We start from the raw sequence: 10,674 nt of genomic DNA on the forward strand, positions 1-10,674 counted from the left end.
GGAATCCAGAGAATATAAGATGGATTGTATTGTCCTTGACGCTACGGTAGATCAACACGTGTATCAGAACCACAACTAAAAATGGGTTCAGTACTTATGGGCTCATGCATAACTATTGGCCTAGTACACATTGTGATCCTAACACTATTTAAATGTCATGGCTGTTATGGGGAATGCTCATCTTACTCACACTTTCAGGGAATGCAATATGACTGCTGATGCTTTGGCTAAGGATAGTATCGATCATGAGCTTGGTCTCATTATCTTTGATTATCTTCCTATTCATGTAGCTGAAGACTATCTTGATGATCCTCCTAGATCTTACTACAATTACATGATAATTATAGATTAGACTTCTCTTGATTGCTCTAGACTTCTCTAGATTGATGCAAATTATTTTATCATCCCCGTAACCGAATTCATTTTGTACCCTCCTTCTACTCCAATCCCCGTTATAATATATTGGGGATTACCCTTCCCTGTAACCTTTGGCCCTTTGAGGATTAAGTCCTCATACCCGCCCTGAATCCCTATTAATTAATATGTATAACTAATTCACTTTAGAACAATTAATAGTCAATAATTTAGGTTTAAAGTATGAACCTAAATTTAAAAAATTTAAAGAATTTGACTTTCAAATAATATATGTTTAATAGTTATCTACATTTCTTTTCTTTTTGAAGGCAAACATAACTAAGCTTTATTGGATTAAGTAGGAGGTGACTCCTTTTGTACAATGTCACGGACACATTCCGGGCTTGAGTTCAACCAATTGTTACAGAGATCAGAATCAAAAGCTATGCTAGCTAGTCTGTGTGCTGCCCGGTTACAAGTTCGGGGAGCAAAACATAAGCGTACCTGATGCAAGTTCTTGAAGGCAGCTTGGATGTCATCAATTAAAGTCCCATATTCTGTAAGGACTAGAGAAGCATTGCAGATGTCCAAACAAGCTCTCCAAACACATATTTGCACTTTACCAGGAACTTTAGCCTTCCAAAGTCTCCTCCACAATTCTCGGAATGGATCACCACCGGATGGTGACGTAAGAACATGGTCTAGAATTCGTTCTCTAGCAATCCAGTAGGTTCTTTTGACCGTGAACCATCCTCTTCGTTCCAGGCACCAGCATTGCTTGTCAGGCTTATGATGACGACCAAGAGGGATACTGAGGACTTTAGGGGCTACTGTGGGGTGAAAGACAACATGTACTAAGTCCGGTAACCACTGCATAGTGTGGGAGTCAATAAGATCTGCTACATACTCAACTGGAGAAAATGTAGACCTTTGGATAAGGAACTGCGAGCAGTTTGGGACCCAATGATCATGCCAAATATGCACTTTCGTACCATCTCCAATTCTCCACCTAGTTCCTGCCTTCAACACAGGTCTTCCTACAAGAATACTTCTCCAAGACAAGGAGGGAGCATCACCGAGTTCTGCCTCCCAAAATTCACAATTGGGAAAGTACTTTGCTTTATATAGTCTTGTAATAAGTGAAGTAGGATTAGTGACTAACCTCCAACCTTGTTTAGCCAACATACATGGCAAGGTTATACGCATAGATATTTTTAAAGCCCATACCTCCTTCATACTTTGTGAGACAGAGCCGTTCCCAACTTCGCCAGTGAATTTTCTTTTTTTCATTTGTGTCACCCCAAAAGAAAGAAGCACAAAGCTTATGGATATCATCACATAAAGTCTTGGGCAGCAAGTAGCAATTCATAGCATAAAGCGACATAGTTTGAGCAACCGCTTTTATTAAAATTTCTTTACCTGCACAGCTTAGAATTTTAGCTTTCCAGTTCTCCAGTTTCTTGGACAATTTCTCCTTGATGTACTGAAAAACCTAAGTTTTTGATTTGCCCACACGCATTGGAAGGCCTAAGTATCTGTCATGCTCCTCCACACGTTCTACCTCCAATAAGGTAGCAAGAGCAGCTTGAGTGTCCACATGAACATTCCGAGAAAAAACCACACTACTCTTTTGAAAGTTAACTTTCTGATCGACCATAATCCCTTTCATATGTGTTCAAGATATTTCTGTAAGTGAGACATTCTTCCACTGTAGCTGCTCCAAATAAGATACTATCATCTGCAAAGAATAAGTGATGCAAAGTAGGAGCTTGTGGGCACATTTTCAAACCCCGAATAGCCCCCTAATCAATAGCTTGTGATATTAAAGCAGATAAGCCTTCAGCACACAAGATAAATAAGTATGGTGATAGGGGGTCACCCTGCCTGATGCCTCTAGTGGGGTAAATATGATCAGAAGGTTCCCCATGCACAAGAATAGCATAACTTACAGATGTGACACAACTCATAACCATGGCAATCCATTTGGTCGAAAAACCAAGTTTTACTAACATAGCATGTAGAAATTAAAAGGCCATTCCAACCGATCATAGGCCTTACTGATGTCTAGCTTAAGAGAGAAAAAACCTTCCTCTTGTGTCTTAAGCTTATGCATGAAGTGAGCCGCCTTAGTCGCTACTAGAGTATTGTCTGAAATTAATCTACATTTTTTTTTTAAGGGGAATGGATTATATTCCAATGATCGAAAAGATCATAACGACCATACAAGGTCAATCTAGGGGATCTGAAAATCACCCATTACATTCATTGCTCAAGTAGTGCACTGACTGCACATATAAAATGACTTAATCAAATTGAAGCAACAAAATTCAACCAATAAACCAATATATCCGCCTAAGACCTTCCTGGTGTACATCAATACTAGCCACTGGATTGAACACACTGTTACAACAAAAAGATCACGACATAAACAGGGCCGAGGCCCACTACAACGTCCAAAAAGGAGGAGCTTTATTGAGTAAACAAAAGACCCAAAAGCAGGCCCAACAATGGCCTGGTCTAAGAATGAACTGGCCTTAGAGTCCATCAACAGAAACTAGAGCGACACCCGCTGCTGCCGCCCAACCTCCAGCCACCAGTCAACGGCGCCTAGAGCCCGAGGGAACCGTCGAATGCCATCACCTAAGAAGCCAAGCACCCGATCCCCAAAACTGCGCCGCAACTCAGATGAAAGCCATTCAACGCCACCAGAACCTAGATCCCGAAGGGTTAGATCACCTAGAAACAAAGTAATCGGAGCACTCGACAGCTCCGCCTGCCTAGACCTACATCGTCGGATCCTACCCACCGAGAACAGACCTCGACCAAGTTAGAGCACGCCTCTCCATCGGGAATCGAAAATTGCCCCCGCAAAACTCCTCGTCCGATAGCACATCACACACCCCGACAAGGCCAGCCGGCCAGGCATGGCGCGGGACTACCGGACGAGAGCGAAGGACTCTTGAAAAACCCTAGTCGGCCGTAGGATAGGGAGAAAATATCACACCCCGAATTTCGAATAAAGAAATTCGAATCCGAAACGTAATAACTTAACAAGCACAAGAAAGAACACTCAGAAATTTTTTCCTTTAAACTAAGCAACAAAACAAACTAAACTACAAATGTCAATACCGACTCGTTCTTTAGAGTCACATATTACATTACAGAGAGTTTATAAATTAAACTGAACAATAATTCAATAAGTAAACACACTTACTTCACAGTGGAATCCTAAAACCAAAAGTACACTTCCATATCCATGCTACGACAGCAACATACAAAACCTTAGCTTCGACGAGGGTTACTCTGACCTGCACAATAACCCCTACACCATTTAATAGTGCACCGGGTTGAAACAACAAATCCGGTAAGCTTTTGCAAGCTCGTGTGAGTAAACCCTAATAACCACAAAACACCTTTCTGACTCAAGGAAAACAAATCAACACAATGATTATTTCCAAAATTGAAATCCTTTTCTTTTTAAGGGGAACACATGTCACCACCATGACAAACCAAAGCAATTGAAAGCTCAACAACAAATCAAAGAATCACTCTTCTTTCCTCTCGACAGGAAGCATTTATCACCACAATGACGTGATAAAACATTTCTAAACTCGCTACGAGTCTCATCCACAATTGCACTCACAAATTAAATTAACAAAACCAGCAATCCCTGCATAGAAAATTAGTTCAGGAGATCACCAAAATCACACAAACCAAAATCATAGTCATCCCTGCATATAGTTTAGTTCAGGAGATTATATTAAAGCCAATCAATTCAGAAAAACAATAATCCCTGCATATAGTTTAGTTCAGAAGATTACAAAAGAAAAAAAGCAATTCAATAATAGAAATAAGCTAGAAAACAATACACACTTAATCATTGATAACACCAATCACTCAACAACCACAACCCACGTCATTTAACAAAATCATCACACAGATCACCACACTGGTTATCACATAATATTGTTTCCTCATCTCCACAACCTCAAAAAAATAACGAAATCATTTTCCAATTATTATTTTCTCAACTCAAAACCATCACCAAAATCATACCTACTTCTTTCAATACTCAAAGCCGACAAAACCGTCTTTTCTTTCCAAATTCATTTATTTTCCTCAACATCACATTGCACAATAATTGTAAATTGAACACACAATTCCACCAAGATATATATATATATATATATATATATTTCACGTACACACACACACGTAGTCATCCGCTCAGGGATGCCACTAATATCAACTATAGCTCACAAATATAAAACCCATGAAAAATTTTACTTACCTATGAACTGTAGACGATCAAGTTCATATAGTTTAAAACAAATATTTATTTTTGAAAATGATTTAATAATTAAACAAATAATTCCTAATAAAAGTAATTTTGTTCATAAATGAACCTCGTGAGATTTATTCACCTCTAAATCCAGCTGCGCCTTCTGTAACAGCCAAGATCACACAATCACAAAATGTCCGTTGAACGCAATTCCATCAAGCACCTAATCACAATTCCAATACACTTCTAAGATCAATTACTCAATTCAAACGATCATCCAACGGTCAGATCCTCATCTGAGACTACCCAAAGTCCCAAGAACACTTCTACGGTCAATACAACAAAGCTGCAAGTCGATTGAAGGGCTGGATCCTCACGGATCAAAAATCGAGACGATCAAAACCGGTAAAAACCTAACATATTCATATGATCTCTAAAAATTACATGTTGTATATCGAAATGCTCGTATCAACGAGTAGATAGTATATAGAACCAGAAACTACCCTTGACATGGCCGGAAACGCCTTCAAGCATCTCCACAGGCGACGACGCTGCTGCCGGCAACCTCCAAAATTAGGTCACAATACCTATGCCAAAATCTTCCTCACAACATGTATAACAATTTTCACAACTACACTGAAGTCAAATTGTAAGCCAATTGGCCGAAATTTACCTTGGAAGGAAGAGGGCCGATTGAAACCCTAGAATTTCAATTCCAAAATTTGATCTCTGTGCTTTGAATCATTGCAAGCCACTTGGGGGAAAAGTATCAACGTCCTTTGGGCTCTAAAAGCCCTCAAGAATTGTCGTCTGAAGTGGCCGAAATCTCGAGTTCCGATGAGCCCCCAACGTAGCGCCGCCGTGGATCTTCTCCTCCTTGCTATACGCCTTCCATAACTCGATTCTTGGAAACAACGTTCCAAGGTTACATGGTTAACTGAAGGCGATCGGAACACCAAGTTTTTTCATCGCAAAGCTTCTAACCGCAGGGCCAAGAATAGGTTGCTTGGGCTTTTTGATCATGAGGGTGTTTGGAAAGACTCTATGGAAGGGATGGAGGGAGTGGTGCTTCATTACTTTTCAAAGATGTTCTCGGCTGGGACAGTTGATTTTAATCATATGCATGATTCAGTTAATTTAATCCAACCACGAGTCACTGCTGGTATGAATGCAGACCTTTATGCTCCGTACTCGGAGGTGGAGATTAGGGCTGCACTTTTTCAAATGTATCCTACTAAGGCTCCAGGACTGGATGGTATGCCCTCGTTGTTCTTTAAGAAATATTGGGATGTTGTGGGGAGTGATGTTGTATCTGCAGTTCAGAGTTTTCTTACTTCAGGACAGTTATTGGGTGAAATTAATTTCACTCATATTTGCTTGATTCCAAAGGTGAAGAATCCTGTGTCTGTCGCTGACTTACGTCCAATTGCTCTTTGTAATGTTATTTATAAGATTTGTTCCAAGGTTATAGCGAACAGATTAAAGAAAATTTTGGATGTTATCATCTCTCCTTTTCAGAGTGCTTTCATACCGGGAAGATTGATTACAGACAATACTCTGATAACCAATGAGGTATCTCATTATATCCACAACTGTTATTCCAGTACTGAGGGAGTGTTCTCTTTGAAGCTTGATATGAGCAAAGCGTATGATCGAATGGAATGGAAGTTTCTAGAAGAGGTTCTGTTGAGGCTAGGGTTTGATGAATCCTGGGTTGGAATTATTATGCAATGTGTTACTACAGTCCGATATGCTTTTTTGATTAATGGTCAACCTCGGGGTTATATCATTCCCTCTAGGGGTCTCCGACAGGGGGATCCTCTATCTCCATACTTATTTCTGTTATGTACGAAAGTGTTCTCAGCTCTTTTGGAAAGTAAAGCGTCTGTGGGAGCCTTGTCTGGTATTAAAGTTTGTGAAGGGGCTCCGGCCGTTCATCACTTACTTTTTGCTGATGAGTCTGCTTTTTGGTAAAGCAAACTCTGCTGAATGTAATCACATAAAAGCGGTGTTGGAGGATTATGAATTGGCGTCGGGTCAACAAATTAATTTTGCTAAGAGCAGCATTGTTTTCAGTAAGAAAGTCCCTGTGGATGATAAACTGGCGATGGCAGCTTTGTTCGGTGTAATGATAGAAGGAAAGCATGAGAAGTACTTAGGGTTACCCACTTATTTGGGTCGATAGAAGACGAAGTCTTTTGCCTATATCAAAGAGCGACTGAGCAAGAAACTAGCTGGTAAGCTAAGCTCCTTAGTGGAGCTGGAAAGGATCTATTGATTAGGGTGGTGGCGCAGTCTCTCCCATCCTACTCCATGAGTTGTTTCATGCTTCCTAAAGACTTCTGTGATTCTTTGCATCAAATGTGTGCTAGATTTTGGTGGGGTAGTAAGGATGATAATCGGAAAATCCATTGGTTGTCTTGGGAGAAGCTTTGCTTGCCCAAATGTGAAGGCGGAATGGGTTTTCGAGATTTGTATGCTCATAATCTGGCTTTACTTGCTAAGCAAGGCTGGCGCATAATCAAGAATCCGAATTCTCTAGTAAGTCGCTTGTACAAAGCACGATACTTTCCCAATACTTCCTTTTTACAGGCCCCGAGCCCCCGGTCTCCTTCTGCTTGCTGGCGTGGGATTTTTGGTGCTATTGAGGTTATAAGGAAGGGTATACGGTGGCAAATAGGGGATGGTTCTTCTGTTCACATCTGGGAGGATCCATGGATCCCACAGCCTCACCTTTTCAGGCCTTTACGGCTCCAGGATGTACCTTACTCTCAGGTTAGTGAGTTGATTCGGAATGGGGAGTGGGACAGGGATTTGGTGTAGACTATTTTCAGTCCTGAGGATGTCTTGTTAATTCTTTCTTTGCCTTTAAGTAACAATAGGGTGGTTGATCGAGTTGTCTGGCATTATGATTCTAAAGGTCGATTTACGACTAAAAGTGCATATCATTTGGCCTTTGGTTCACTACATTCTGCTTTGGTGGAGGCTTCTAGTTCATCTGAACCTCCTAATTTTTGGAAGTGTGTTTGGGCTGCCAAGGTACCTGGCAAGGTCAAAGTGCATGCATGGAAGGTATGTCAATCCATTTTACCTACCTTATCTCAGCTTCGTGGGAAGAGGGTGCGTTTGGTGGGTGGTTGCTATTTCTGTGATGAGGAAGATGAGTCTATTATGCATATTATGGCGGACTGTCCTTTTGTACGGGATTTGTTAACGATGGTGCCTTCGCTGCAAGGGGTGCTATCGGTATTGTCCTCTGATTCACTATTGCTTTGGCTGAAGGCATGTAATGCTTCCCTTTCACGTGGGAACTTTTCTCTTCTATTGATCATACTTTGGTCAGTGTGGAAAGAAAGGAATAAGAGAGTCTGGAACAACAAATTTGGCTAATAAGAGAGTCTGGAACAACAACTTTTCTCTTCTATTGATCATACTTTGGTCAGGGCGTCGTTCTAGACCGTGGACTCCTCCTCCCGCAGGTTGGCTAAAAGTTAATATGGATGGTGCTTATGATGCAGTTGCTCATAGGGGTGGTATGGGGATAGTGGTCCGGGATACTGATGGTCGGACTATTGCTGGGGCTTGTGCTAGGATAGGTGTTGCTCTCTCCGCTGCTTTGGTTGAAGCTTTTGCTAGGCGGCTTGCTTGTCGTTTGGTGGAGCAGTTTAGTTTGGCTCCGGTTGTGTTTGAAACTGACTGCCTGCAGCTAGTTAATGCCATTCAAGCTGATGGGGAAGATACTTCGGAGTTTGGTAGGTTAGCAGATGATATCTCTCATGCTCTTTTGTTCTTCCAGAACTGCCAATTTACTCATGTAGGTAGGGATGCTAATGTTTTAGCTCATAAGCTGGCCAAGTGTGCTCTAGGCACAGGTTTGGCACTCTCGGAGTGTGGATCTGTTCCCACAATACTGGAGGAACTCCTCTGTACTTAATGTAATTCTCTTGATTTCATTAATATAGTTGATCGTCTTGCGCTAAAAAAAAAAAAAAAAAACGATTAGAATCGTACAAAAGGGCATCCAGAATAAAGTCTGGAGCATGAGTAAACCATTCAGATTGAACATCTAATTCAAAATTATGGCTAGCCAATCTATGAGCTACTCTATTGGAAGTTCTAGGTGCATGCGACAAAGAGATCTGAGGAGAGTGACTTAGTAATAGCTTGATATCTTCAACAATACTACCCAAAGAAGAACAATCTTCCTCTGCTGAGTTAATAGCTTGAGTAGCTACCAGACAATCACTATGGATTACTACCCTCGTTACATCCAAAGCTTGGAGAAATTCCACTCCAGATTTTAATGCCAACAGCTCAATATGTAAAGCAGAGGTGATGAACTGCTTTCAAATTTAAAAACAATTATTCAAGATATCAATTGATTTACTGTTTTTTTTTTTTTTTTTTTTTTTTTTTTGACTCTGTTGATGGACCATCAAAGAAGAGTTACCTACTCAATGCAAACATTATATAAAGTCGTAATCTTTCCCCTATCATTGTTGCTACATAAGACTTTGATATCTTTATATAGGTTTGCCCCAGAATCTAATTTTGTAGTCTTTTTCTTATAAAATTATGTAACATACATTTGAGATGAAATGGTACTGAAAATCGAAAGATAAAAGAATCAGGCGGCAATGTTGCCTGGCACTCAGACAACACACCACTCTCAATCTGTTACTGTCCATTGCTTCACCTTCATTCCCCAATTTCATCGTCTCTCTTTTAAACTCTTAATGCTCAATCAGAGTATGAATAAAGTTTGTGAGTTGGAGAGGACTTTGGAAGCAATGGTAGCAGATGGGTTTAGTCCTGATAATGCAACTTTCAGCTACATTCTTGAGGTCTAGGAAGAGCTGATCGGATTGACGATGCTGCTGAAATTTTTGAGAGCATGAAGGGGAAAGTTTGCGTGCCAAACATCAGTGCATACAATGCAGTGATCTCTAACTTCATCTCTGTTGGGAATATTGATGAATGTGTAAACTACTTCAAGTGTATGTCGAGTAATAGTTGTGATCAAAATGTTGATACTTATACCAAATTGATTGCTGCTTTGCTTAAAGCCCGGAAAGTGGCAGATGCACTGGAGATGTTTGATGAGATATTAAGTCAAGGATTTGTTCCTACTATGGGGACTATAACCTCTTTTATGGAGCCCTTATGTAGCTATGGTCCACCATATGCTGCTATGATGATCTACCAGAAAGCAAGAAAGGTCGGATGTAGAATATCATTGACTGCTTATAAGCTATTGCTTATGCTCTTTTCTACATTTGGTAAATGTGGAATGTTGCTAAATATTTGAGATGAGATGCAGGAATGTGGTTATGCTTCTGATATCGAATTTTATGAGTTTGTAATCAGTGGACTTTGCAAAATAGGCCAGCTTGAAAATGCTCTACTTGTCATGGAAGAGTCTATACGGAAAGGTTTTTGCCCAAGCAGGCTTACCTATAGCAAACTAAGTCACAAACTTCTTGCTTCAAATAAGTTAGAGAGGGCTTATAAGCTGTATTTGAAGATTAAAGCTGCTCGTCTTTTTGACAAGGCACAGAGAATTTGAGGTGCTAGGGGATGGCATTTCTGAACTTACATCTCACCGTTGCCAAGATATATATTTTTTCTTTCCTTCCTAGTTCCTATAGCATAGCTTACCCGCTAGAAGAGTGATTTTTCCAGTAAGTGCATGTGTGACATCCCTAAAGTTTTGGATATAATGCCTGCTTGATACATAAAAGTTCTAATTATTTTGAGCAATCACATATATCAAGCACTGCATTAGTCTTGTATTGCACATAAGCTATAATTTCTGCATGCAGATATATTTCTCTAGGTATACAATTTTGTATACTAACTGGCTTTTGACTTTTGTAGGACATTGTATCAGAGATTGGTTTGATAATGGAGCTGTTATCTTATAAGGTAAGATCTTCTTGTATCTTTAATCATCGCTAGTCTTCACAACAGCAACCCGTCTTTGCAAGTTTCTCACTTGGAAATAGATGGGGCCTCAAGTCTGTTTAAAATGTCTGGGG

The 10,674-nt window shown here is 40.3% G+C and overlaps 1 pseudogene; it reads left to right on the top strand.

The window, feature by feature from the left end:
- Positions 1-9,530: 9,530 nt before the first annotated feature.
- LOC112177894 lies at positions 9,531-10,226 on the top strand (annotated as a pseudogene).
- Positions 10,227-10,674: the final 448 nt, after the last annotated feature.

The sequence above is a fragment of the Rosa chinensis genome, chromosome 7, assembly GCF_002994745.2.
Source record: "Rosa chinensis cultivar Old Blush chromosome 7, RchiOBHm-V2, whole genome shotgun sequence".
NCBI classification, from domain to species: domain Eukaryota; kingdom Viridiplantae; phylum Streptophyta; class Magnoliopsida; order Rosales; family Rosaceae; genus Rosa; species Rosa chinensis.